Source organism: Rousettus aegyptiacus, unplaced genomic scaffold (genome assembly GCF_014176215.1).
Source record: "Rousettus aegyptiacus isolate mRouAeg1 unplaced genomic scaffold, mRouAeg1.p scaffold_m13_p_2, whole genome shotgun sequence".
In the NCBI taxonomy this organism is placed as follows: Eukaryota; Metazoa; Chordata; class Mammalia; order Chiroptera; family Pteropodidae; genus Rousettus; species Rousettus aegyptiacus.
The window spans coordinates 86304602-86316411 of record NW_023416295.1 but is presented as its reverse complement, the minus strand read 5'-3'; the positions used below and the strand labels follow the sequence as shown (position 1 = coordinate 86316411).

Sequence of the window (11810 nt, the reverse complement as noted above, 5' to 3'; positions counted from 1 at the left end):
GTCCATGCAGCGGACATGAGTCAGGTGATCAGGGATTGCCTTCACCCCATGCCATAAGCACCGCTTTCTGGAGGCATTGCCTGTGGGACGGTATCACCATTATGGAGGCCAGCTGAGCCATCTCTTTTGGAGATAATTCAGTTCCTTTAGTCCCGTCAGCCCACAGATGCAGCAACCCCCCCGGAATCATCTTCCCAGATCTCTGCCATACCCATTTCATCAGGTCCCAGAGTTTGGCAAGGATATACTGGATCGAGGTGGTATGCTTTCTAACCTGGGGGGCACCACCAGCCTACCCCCTCAGCCAAAGGCTGTTCCACTTCAACCTGCTGCCAAATCACCAGCTGTGCCTGCTTCTGTGTCGTTGGAGGGCCCTCAGACCAAGACGATGGGAATGATCTGCTAGGGCCCTGCAGCATGCATTCCATTGCGGCTGGCTGCCTTTCCAGCCCTTCTTCTTGGCATTGCAGTTGTTGAACCCACAGAGCCACATTCTGAACCTCTGGGCTGGCCTGCCACAACACTACCAGGAACATCCAGGCCACTCAAACCATTGCCTCCAAGTGAGCAGTTGGAGCATTTGGCTCCAACATCTCCAGGTCTCTGGATATCCTCTGGATGTGGCTTTATTCTGTTCCAATCCTACGGGGACATAAAAGTATCCAGATACATGTCCACGGGATACCACCCAGAGGTGGGAGGCCACATGTTCCCCACCTGGGGACCAACCAGAGCACTGGGGCCATATACGCCTCATCCTACCTGACTAGGCCATGAATTAGCACAGAACTGATCGAGAAGGAAAGATTTCGGTGGTAAGACGCCCAGTTGAAAGAATGCAGAAGGGGCAGATATGAGATTGAAATGGCGGGAACCAACTTTATTGCAGGGAGCACGTTTCTACTGCAGGATCATTCTTCTCTAGGGGGAACAGGCTTCTGAGCTAAGGAACTGCATGGGCTCCACATATGTCAGAGAACAATAGTGGCATTCAGCCACATGTGTGTCATACAATAAGCTGATTCATGCATATATGAGTTGGGTGCAGGCACCCTACTACAATAATGTAACATTCTAAATCCAGGGTCCTACTTCTAGCTGTGAGCCTGTGTCACAGTCAGACCTAAGACCCATAGTCTCTTCATGGTGATGACAGAGCAAAAGAGGGTGAATTCACCCATATGAGCACATCTGAGGCTTCTGCCTTGTTGTCGGGTTAATATCCTATTGGTCAAAGCACCTTACTTGGCCTCGTAAAGTAAAAGGGCTGAGGAATAACAGCACAGGATGGCAGCACTGTGAAAGTACACTGTTGTTTTAATAGAGGAACGGATTCAGACCAATAATTCAATCTACCATGACCATACAATTAATCACATGAGAAGGAATATAAGGATGACATGAAAAAGAAAATAACATTTTCCTAGAAAAAAAAACGTTTCACAGAAGAGATGATTTTAGGGTGAGTTATTTGCCAGGTACTCAAGGCAGAGGAACATTTTATAAGGATGGAGGTTACTAGTGACAGGCACAGAGCAGAGCACTGAGATGAGATTTCTGGAGAGAAGCTCAGTGCTGCAGCCTGGATTTGTGCAAGAGTTTGGAACCAGAGGCACAAAATACACTGAATTTGATGTTCATCTCTTTTTTGACAAGATATTTGACCTTAATTTTGCAGACAATAAACTACCAACAGAATTTAGTTACTTTTACTGTTAAATTTATGTTTTTTGAAAAATTTTCTGTTAAGTTGTATTATTTAATAATATGGAGGAGAAAAAGGTCATGAATGAATGGCTGATCCCTTCCTCCCTCTCTTTCTACTTTTTTTCTCTCTTCTTTTCATCCTTCCATATTTTCTTCCTTTCCTTGCTGATCAGGCAGTTTCTCTAAAAAGATGATATTCCTTATAAAGATCAGTAAGTATAGTAAAGTTATAAATTATTTATACAGAAATTGAAGCAAATAGTAATACATAGAAAAAAAAAAAACACTTGCTGAAACAACAGAAACAGAATTAGCTCAAACTGTCACATTTCTTCCGGGGTACACCTATATGCTGACAGCAGCCAACATACTGTATTGGAAAGAACACGATGTTCTGAGATTTCTGTATGCAAGGTCTGGACCTGATGAATATGGCAGAGAGAGAAGACGAGAGCCTGGGTTAACCAGAGCCTTAGAGAGCAAGGCTGATTATCTCCCCACCCTGCAGAACATTCTCTGTGAACAAATTCAGAAACCCTTTGATGCAGTGCAAGGGAAAGAGAAACATCACAGATTACTCCAGTGCTTCTCTAAGGAAAAAATGTGGCTCCGAGTCTTGGATTAATTTATACTGTGAAGAGAATTTGAGATTATTCAGCTAGTTCCATTTGAACAGAAAGGGCATTTTTAGAAGTCAAAGTGTAGGCTCTTCTCTGCCTCATTGATTCTAAATGTATTCCTCTGGTATTTGCAGAATGGAAAAGAGTTTCTTTTTAACACAAAAGGAAACTGAGTCACAGAGAGGGTAAGAAACCTGAAAACATTAATATTCTGAGCCTGATAACTATATGGTGAAATCAAAGCCAGGGTGGGGGCAGAAGCTTCCTCATGCAGGGGCAGAACAAGCGGTGAAATGCTCATAGGGTTTCAAGAAAGCCAAGAAGGACTGCTGAATCACAAACACCTTGCTACTGGCAGGATGGCCTATATTGAGAAGCGACATAAACCAGTCGGTTAAAAAGAACTCAAATAATATCCTCATCTGTGTTCCTGAGTGCATTTTTTGTTTGTTTTGTTCGTTTTATTTTTTGAGGGGTTGAGTAGCATTATGTCACTGAAAAAAATATCCCCAAAAGTGTTTTATTATTTAAAAAGCTACAGATTGATGACCCTGTAGACCAAAAGCTCTCACTAGAACAGGACAGTTTGACATGAAAAGATGAGCCTTCCATATCCTGAAGGACTGTGCTGGTTTGTGTGTGAGCCACCGTGTTTAATTTGGCCCTATGCAATCATGTCCAAATAAATATAATAGAAATTAAGTTAATGCAATACATAGTTTTATTTGTTTGTTTAATGGAAGTAGTTCAGAACATGACCTGTGGATTCAGTCGGCTTGGGCTAGAGTCCAAACCCTATCAAACATCCACCACATATCTTTAGGCAATTCACTTAACTTCTGAGATTCAGTTTTCTCATCTCTAAAATAAGGCTACTACTAGTTGTCAAGTCATACGGTTTTGCTGTGAGATCTAAATTGCCTCTTACAAATATCTTCCTGGCCTGAAATAAGTACTTAAAAAATATAAACTTTTTAATATTTCATGAAAATGTTTATACTAAAAGTAAAAGATGGTAATTTAGGAATTTAGGCGCTAATTCCTCTCTAATGGAAGCAGGCCGAACATGCATTGAAGAAAATCAGTAAAAATAAAAATAAGGTAAGGAGTATCTCAGAAAAAATTATGAAGTTAACAAAGCATCTTAATATTGTAGATAATGCTTTAGTACTGGGCTGCAAAGCATGGTTTGTTCTTCATAATTTATGCAATACTGGCATAGCCCCTTAACTTCTCTGGGAGTTGGTTTCTTTGTTTATAAAAGGAGATTTATATTTCTTTCCTTCAAATTTTATAGAATCATTCTATCATAATAAGTTGAACAAATTAAAGCATATTATAAACTAGAAAAAATATTTAAAATTAAAATTATTAGAAAAGTAAGTATACAGGAGAGATCACAATATCTACTTAGAGAAGGTAGCATTTCAGATAGATCTTGAAGAAAGGAAAGCTATCAAATGACAATAGACAGAAATTTAATGAGCTAGCAGATTTATAACTTGTCAAACAGTGGTTCTCAGTGTGTTTGAGTGTGTGGAGGGATTTTGCCCCCTGGGGATTTTCGGAAACATTGTAGATATTTTTGCTTATCACAGCTGGTAGGCAGTGCTAAATGACACCTTCTGGGTCAAGGCTAGGAATGCTAGTAAACACCTTACAATGCAGAGAACAAAAAACAATTCTCCAAAACAAAGAATTATTCAGACCAAAATATCTATATTGCTGAGGTTGAGAAACCCTGCTACAGACAGATGAGTCACTAACATAGCAGATGTGGAGGATAAGTCAGAAAATGGTGGATTATGAATGCTGGAATGAGGAATTAGTACTTTATGTACAGTGAGAAACTAAAAAAGTTTACTCGTCAAAAGTGATAAATTTTGCTTGGTAATGAAAGACAATCAATCATTCTGTATATAATCATGTGGATATAATTTAGCAAATTACTTTTATGTAATTGTTTATTGCAAACTAAATATAAAGATAAATTATATATAAATTAAGTTTGTATTGACTCACTCAGTCTTTAAAATGTTTTGCCACTCATAGTGGATCTCTTTCCAATAAGATTTCACCCATTGAGAGTAGAAGGTTGAAGCTATTTATCCCTGTGGGGTAGGCAAAAAGGCAGATGTTGCAAACAGAAGATGGTGGAGCTTCCTGACTGATACAGAAGCATCCTTTGTTCTTTCTTACCTAACCGTTAAATATGTGTGATATGGGGCCAGTCATCACTATCTTTTGACTTTAGTTTCCACACATTTAAAATGAGACTTTAAGATAAATGATTTTCAACATCTTCTTAATTTCTGATATTGTAAAATTAAATAAATATATACAAATTTATGAAAAGACACTCTTTTTCAATTTTTTATATGTAGGTATCTGTTGAACTAAAGATTAATAATCCAATATTCAAATAATTTGGAGCATTGGTCTCAGATTATATCTCAAGCTTTCCTGAGATAGTTTGTTTCATACCTTTAATCACTAGAAAGGTAAGAAGATGGGAAAGATTGAATTACCAAGGAAAACTCAGGTGTTTGGGACTCAGATATACTTTGGCTATTGTCACCCAGATAACTGAAAAGCAGATGTATAATTCTTTCACATAGAAAGACATTAAATTCCAAAAAGATTGGAGTACATGATGAGGGCGGCTCCTTCTGTAAAGGATGAGCCATAATGTGCTCCCGGCTCCTATGTACTGCCTATGACACTGAAGAGCCTCAATAACTTCACAGAATTGTTAATGCTACTCTAGTGAATATCTTACCTCTGATTTATTTGTATTCAGCATCTTTTATATATGTTTATCCTCCGTCCATTTTACTGCACCCTCAAAGAATTAAAAGACTAGGGCCTGTGTTCCCTTCCCTTCCCGTATAATACACCATATTAACAGAATGAAGAGTAAAAGCCACATGATCCCCTCAATAGATGCAGAAAAAAACATTTGACAAAATCCAATACTTTCTTGATTAAAGAAAAAAAAACTTACTGGAATTTGGATAACAGCTTTAACCCTATAGATCGATTTAGGAATATTGTTGACATGTTTACTGTGCCAAGTTTTCCATTCCATAAATACAATGTGTCTATTTATTTATTTAGACCTTCATTGACTTATTTTACATTTCATGATGTTCAGTGTACAGTTTCTATATATGTGTTTTTTATTTGTTTCAGATATACTGTACATTTGTTAGACAATTATTTACTTTATAAAATGATCCCCCTGATTACTCTATCACACATCTGGCTTTACACATAGCCATTATGTTACCGTTGACTACATTCCCTATGCCGTGCTCCCTTCACCTCTTTCTCCCAGATTCCTAACTCCCATGCCTTCTGACAGTCACCAGAATGCCTTTTATATTTTTGAGTCCGTTTTCATTTACTTCATTCTTTTATAAGTGAAATCATATGGTATTTATCTTTCTCTGTCTTACATTTCTCTTCATATAGTAACCGCTAGGTCATTCATGTAGTTGATTATGGTAGGATTTAATATTTTTTAATGGCTGAGTAATATATTCCATTGTATATATGAACAGTAACTTTTTTATTTAATCTTCTGCTGCTGGGCACTTAGGTTGCTACCATATCTTGGCTATTGTGAGTAGAGCTGCTATAAACATAGAGGTGCGTATATCTTTACGAACTATTGTTTAGGTTTTATTTGGATAAATATCCAGAAGTGCAATTACTGGATCAGAAGGTAAACCCATTTTAAAATTTTTTAGGAACCTCCAGACTGTTTTCCATAATGGCTGTACCAACATGCACTCCCACCAACTGACAATGTATGTGATTTCCCTTTTCTCCACAACCTTGCCAACATTTGTTTTTTGATTTATTGATGATAGCCATTCTGACAGATGTGAGGTGATATCTCATTGTGGTTTTAATTTGCATTTCTCTAATAATCTATATATGTGTTTTTAAATGTATACCTATATATTTTATTTTCTGTGGAGCAATTGCATATGGTATTTTAAATTTTGTTTTCCACATATTCATTGGTAATAAATAGAAGTTCAATTGATTGATCCTTCTTGTTGGACTGTTGAGCTCACCTGTTGTTTTTAATTGGACTTGTTAATCTATGACAGAAATGAGCCTACCAGGATCACCTTTTATTGTTAAGTAGGTGTTAGGAAACATCAGACTTGAGTCACCAACTTCTATTGGATGCATAATAAGATAAGCTTTCACTTTTTTGTTCTTTCATTTTTGTAATCTGAAATAAGTTTGCTTTTTTCCTCTACTTTCTAAAGTTCTTTGTTGCTTCCTGCATTATTTCCGTAGTTTATTATTTGTTTACTTGGGAAAAACAGGAAGAGAAAATCTATTTAATCTTGTCCAGACTAGAATCTATTCTGTGCTTTTTAGATGAAAATGAAAATATATTACCTAATGAGTATCATATGTATGTAGAATATAGGGAACATCAATAAAATGTAACTTGTTTATGTGTAGGAATACTGACATTCAGATTCTTTAAATCATATCAGATTTTCCTTTTATATTCCTTCACATACCAAATGTTTATAAGTTTAAGGTATAGTTTATATTTCTCTCTACATATTATGTAGGGCCTTATAATTCTATCCTATATGAACTTTGTTCTCTATGCTTATTACAAAGTAAACCCATAGATGTAAAGAAACAATGCTTCATTGAGTAGTATTATTGAAGAAGAATTTTCACTAAGAAAGGCTAATCAGCTCTTTGTTCTGCTTCTGTAGATATGCTTGCTGCATAGGCCATACTCAAAATTAACTAAAAGTCATCTGCAGGAGCCAACCGGCTGAGATCGAACAGCACCTAAAAGAGGGGGGTGAAACCTAAGGGGAAAAAAAGAAGACAGGAAAGTTCTTCGGGAGGGCATACAGTCAATGCTGCAGCCTCGAGTTTATTTAGTCCAGCCTATTTATACCTAAGCACGGAGAGATAAGCTTAGCTCTAGGCATGCCGCTGTTTACTAAACACTATATTATCCTAGTTCCTGTAAATCATGAATATCCTTCTCTCAGGGCATAAACATTCTTGTTTACAAGGCTGTAAATCATTCCATTATCTTAAAAGAATTTCTTTAGGAGAAAAATCTCCTCACCAGGGTCAGTAATGTTTAACTTAAAATCCTGCTTCCTAAAACCATTGTTTAAGCAGATTTAGCAGCTGCTTCTAGCTACGTAACACCTTCAGTGCCTCGTAATGGCTCCCAACACTCATCTTCCCTTTTGTTTGTTCTGTCTAAGCAACAAATTTAACTGTCTGTACCCCCTAGCAACTCCGGTGCTTTGTAACTCTTTGTAACTGCCTGCAACCAATAGCAACTCCTATCCTTTGTGTTGTGGTGCGATCAAATCCAAGACCTATGGAGCCAATTGAGATGAATTGTGAACCTTTATTAGCCGGCTGGCAACTGACTCTCCACCACGCAGGGTTAGAAGAGATCAGCCCGAACTCCCAGAAGAGGCAGTTTATATAGCCACGAGCACATCCCTGAGCATATCACCACACCCTGGTTAACAGGTGGCCGTTAGCATATCCTTGATCAGATTACCATGGTTAACAGCATCTCCTTGATCAGATTACTACACCCTGGTTAACAGAATCAGAAGTAAATATTTAATACTGGCTTACTGGAAAATTGTCCACCCATAACACTTGGTAACCATCTAAGGACAAAATAACCAATAAGCCCATGCCAAATATGTTCTCAATAAGGAATATTACCACTGAGCTCTGGGCCCAGATCTTCAGAGAGCTAGCTCCTCTGGAACTGCGCAATAATAAACCTGAGTTTTCCAACTTTCCAAGTGCTGCTTGGTTTCTTGCATATCTGAATTTTGCAACTTTTCTGCAACACTATCAACACAAGTCTGTCTTTCTTTGATACTCTAATGCCATTTTGAGAAAAATAATGCTAGGAGAATGATCTCTGCTTTCCTTCTCTAATCTACATTCTTTATAGACTGGCCAACTGTGTTCATTTCCATTCACTGTAGCTTCAAGCTTAAGGTAGCAGTTATCTTCCCCAAGAAAAAATGGGAAATAAAGCCATCTGAGATTGGAAAAGTAAATGTGTCTAGTACCAATAATCTTTTCTTGTTTTGAGCAATCAATTTTGTCAATCTTTCTTCTCTGCTTTTGCCATTTCAGTCTCTCCATCACATGGTGATGAGTTTTTGTATTCCTTTTCACTAGATTTTCTTGTCACTAAACCCCATAATCTCTGGTCTATTTTCCCTTTGCTGCCTTGTTGCGCTAACCTGCTACTGAGATATGGTTAAGAGCTGACCAAAGAATAAACTAGATAGAGTTTATAGAATTGTAGAAATTGCCTCAAGGCCACTGCTATCATCTTTGCTCATCCTGAATGTAATTGAAACTCCTCAAAATGTAGTGTTTCATTTTCACCTCAAAGCCATACATAAAAATCAACATTCCCCAGGTTGAAGATGAGAGCAAAGTTACATGAATTTTGTGATACAATCATAGACACTTGCAGCTAGATGTGAAGTATCTGGAGCCTTATGTTGTGGGAACTTAGGTAGTTCCTTCTAATTCTAATTTAATTAAATATAGAAATACGCTTTTGTTAAGCTGACATTGTTTGGCCAACTACCATTTACATTCAAGAAAAACTCCTTTGAATTTTTTATAGAATTATGAAAGAAACATAGTTATTTTTTTCTAGCTACATAAAAACAATACAAATGGCACTCTATTTCCAAGGCTTACTATATTTACTTTTTACATCTCTGACCTTTACTAACAATCTGCATGCCTCTCTCTCTCTCTCTCTTTTTTTCTTTCTTTCTTTTTTTTTAGCAGCAAGGGGTTTGAAGTGGGTACCCAAAGGATTTATTATGCTTGTGCATAGTGTATGAAGATATGGTTACATATATATTTTATATATAGAAAATTGAAGTAAGGAAATAAAATTATTTAAATATGCTGGAATAATGATAAATACTAGTTACTAAAACGAAGACTTGAGTTTTCTGAAAGAAAGTTTAGTAATATTTATTATTTCCTAACCTCGATGACATCAAATCTCCATCTTATGTTACATTCGTTATTCAAAAGTAATGTGATTAATATTTCTACAGTATCTGTAAATGACTGTTATTTCAGAGGTCAATCTGCAGCCCTTTATATTCTTTCATATAGTAACAGATTCATTTTGGATTCTAGTATGCAAATTATCACTATTCTCTTTGTTATGAGTTTCTATAGCACTTTATTTCTGTTTATAGCACTTCATATTTCACTCTTAGACTCTATGATGCTCACAAATTTTTGACCTCAGTAACGAAATGGTAAATGTTCTACCAAAATATACATACTGGGAGTTCACAGAGGTGTTCATCCAAAACTCAATCTCAGATAATTGAAAACAAAAACATATTTTATTGTATAATCTTCAGGAATGTATGTTAGAGTGTTGCCCAAGCCTATAAACTAATTGCTTTATAATAGTGCATTCGAAGTCATAGCATGAGTATTAGTTATTACTTTAATACATTTTTAGGAGGACGCTAGCAAAGAAAGCAGTCTGTGTCCTTAATTAACAAGCAACATTGTTAAAATAATAGAAACTGTTTCTACATGCTAATAATCATAACATGACATATTTTTTTAAATGGTGTTTTGGGGGCAGTAGTATGTTTTGAGCATGTCAGTCTGACAGCAGATTTCAGAATTCCTGACCTTGCTTAAAAAGATGCTTTAAAAAATCTCCTCACCATTCTTTCAGAGACATAGAGACATATAGCTTGGCATGAAAATTTCTAGGTTTACTTTAGTACTGAGGAAAAGAAAGTAATCAAAACTCTAACTGGAACAAACTATTAACCATAATCTGGGAAAGTCTGGCCTGAGTCATGGGAACATTTAGCACTCTCTGCCTGAAATGGTGAGAAAAATCATCATATGATAGCTCTCCCAAGCCTAACCCCAAAGAAAAAAAAATTAGTTGAAAATAAAATTATTTTAATAGATTTATAGAATTTTAGAGCCATTGGGAACTAATAGGTAATTTAAATTGATCTCCCATAGCTAATGGGGAAACTCAGGCCTAGAGGGTTGTAGGATTTCCTCCACATTTCACCCTCAGATAATGTCAATCTCAGAATTCTTCTGAAAGTATCTGGAATTTTAGCTTAGCAGCAGGACGTTTTAAATTGTAGAAAGAAATAAAACAAAATAATGAATTATATTGAAGAAATAAAAAATATGTGTAGTTGAAACTTCAAAATAGTGCAAAATATAATTAAATTAAATTAAATTAAATTAAAAAGTAAATAGTATAATCCCCAAAGAAGCAATTAAGAGAGAAAGTGAGTAGATACATGAAGTAGTGTGAAAAATCAAGTAGAGCAAGAGGATACATGATAGAACCAAAAAAAAAAAAAAAAAAAAAAAAAGAAAAAAAAGAAAAGACCAGGTAAGAAATGAGAAAAAGTGAAAAAACAAAAGAGAAATACATAGGGAGGAATAACTTATGAAAGACAGAGTCATAATTATGGTATGAGAGGAAAGTAAGATAAAGGTGTAGGGAAAAAATGTTTTTCTACTTGTATCTCACTCTGCCACTAAACCATTTTCTGAGTGTTAGTGACTACGATTATTGTTATTTTCTTAAGTGTTCACCATACATTTAACCAATATCAAGAGATTTCTAAATAATCCATTCTTCATTCTTCTGATACTACTTTGAACTGATCAATGACAACAGATCACCTGACAGAGATAAGTGTTTCTCTGAGCTTTAAAAATCATCAGAGTTCTATTGTTTTAAGAACCAGACAAATTAAAGCCAGGTATCTGCTCTGGCCAGAGCTTTCCCTCTACTAATTTACACAGTGAATCTGGTTATTGATTTAGATCCTTTTACTGTCCAGGATTAACCATCCTTATAATGTTTTGTCAAGGATGTAAAAATGGTCAGCAAATTGTGTATCATGCTATCACACTGCTCATTGCTAAAGGTATGAATGAAGAGTTGAACAAAGTGACAGCTGAATTATTATAACTCTGCAAGTTTCTTAAAGATAAATATTCATCCTTTGTTAGTTTTAATCTCCAAAGTTCTGAGCATTTAATAGGTACTCAACACATGTTTATTGGGGAAGCTAACAAAAACAAGTTTATGTTTTCAAAACAATATTTTGAGTGCTTTCCAACATATACATACAGATATTCAATTTAGACTTAAAAAGTTTTTCTCATTCTACTGGCGTTTTGATAACCACAGGGAATATAATTGAATGAAGAGGTTTCTACCTATTTATCTTAGAGAAAATGTTGGTATTTCAAGTCATATCTATTCAATCTATTTTGGCACCCTTAGAGAAGCAATAAAGAGAATTTTATTTAACTGACTTTATTGAAAACATTGGTGTTTGAAGGTGCATATCAGTGTATCTGGTATATGTAACAAAAGCTCCAGGAATGGGAAGG

At 35.9% G+C, this 11810-nt stretch overlaps 1 pseudogene; it reads right to left on the bottom strand.

The window, feature by feature from the left end:
• Positions 1 to 402: 402 nt before the first annotated feature.
• Positions 403 to 11810, bottom strand: part of LOC107515613 — a 158335-nt pseudogene continuing 146927 nt past the window's right edge.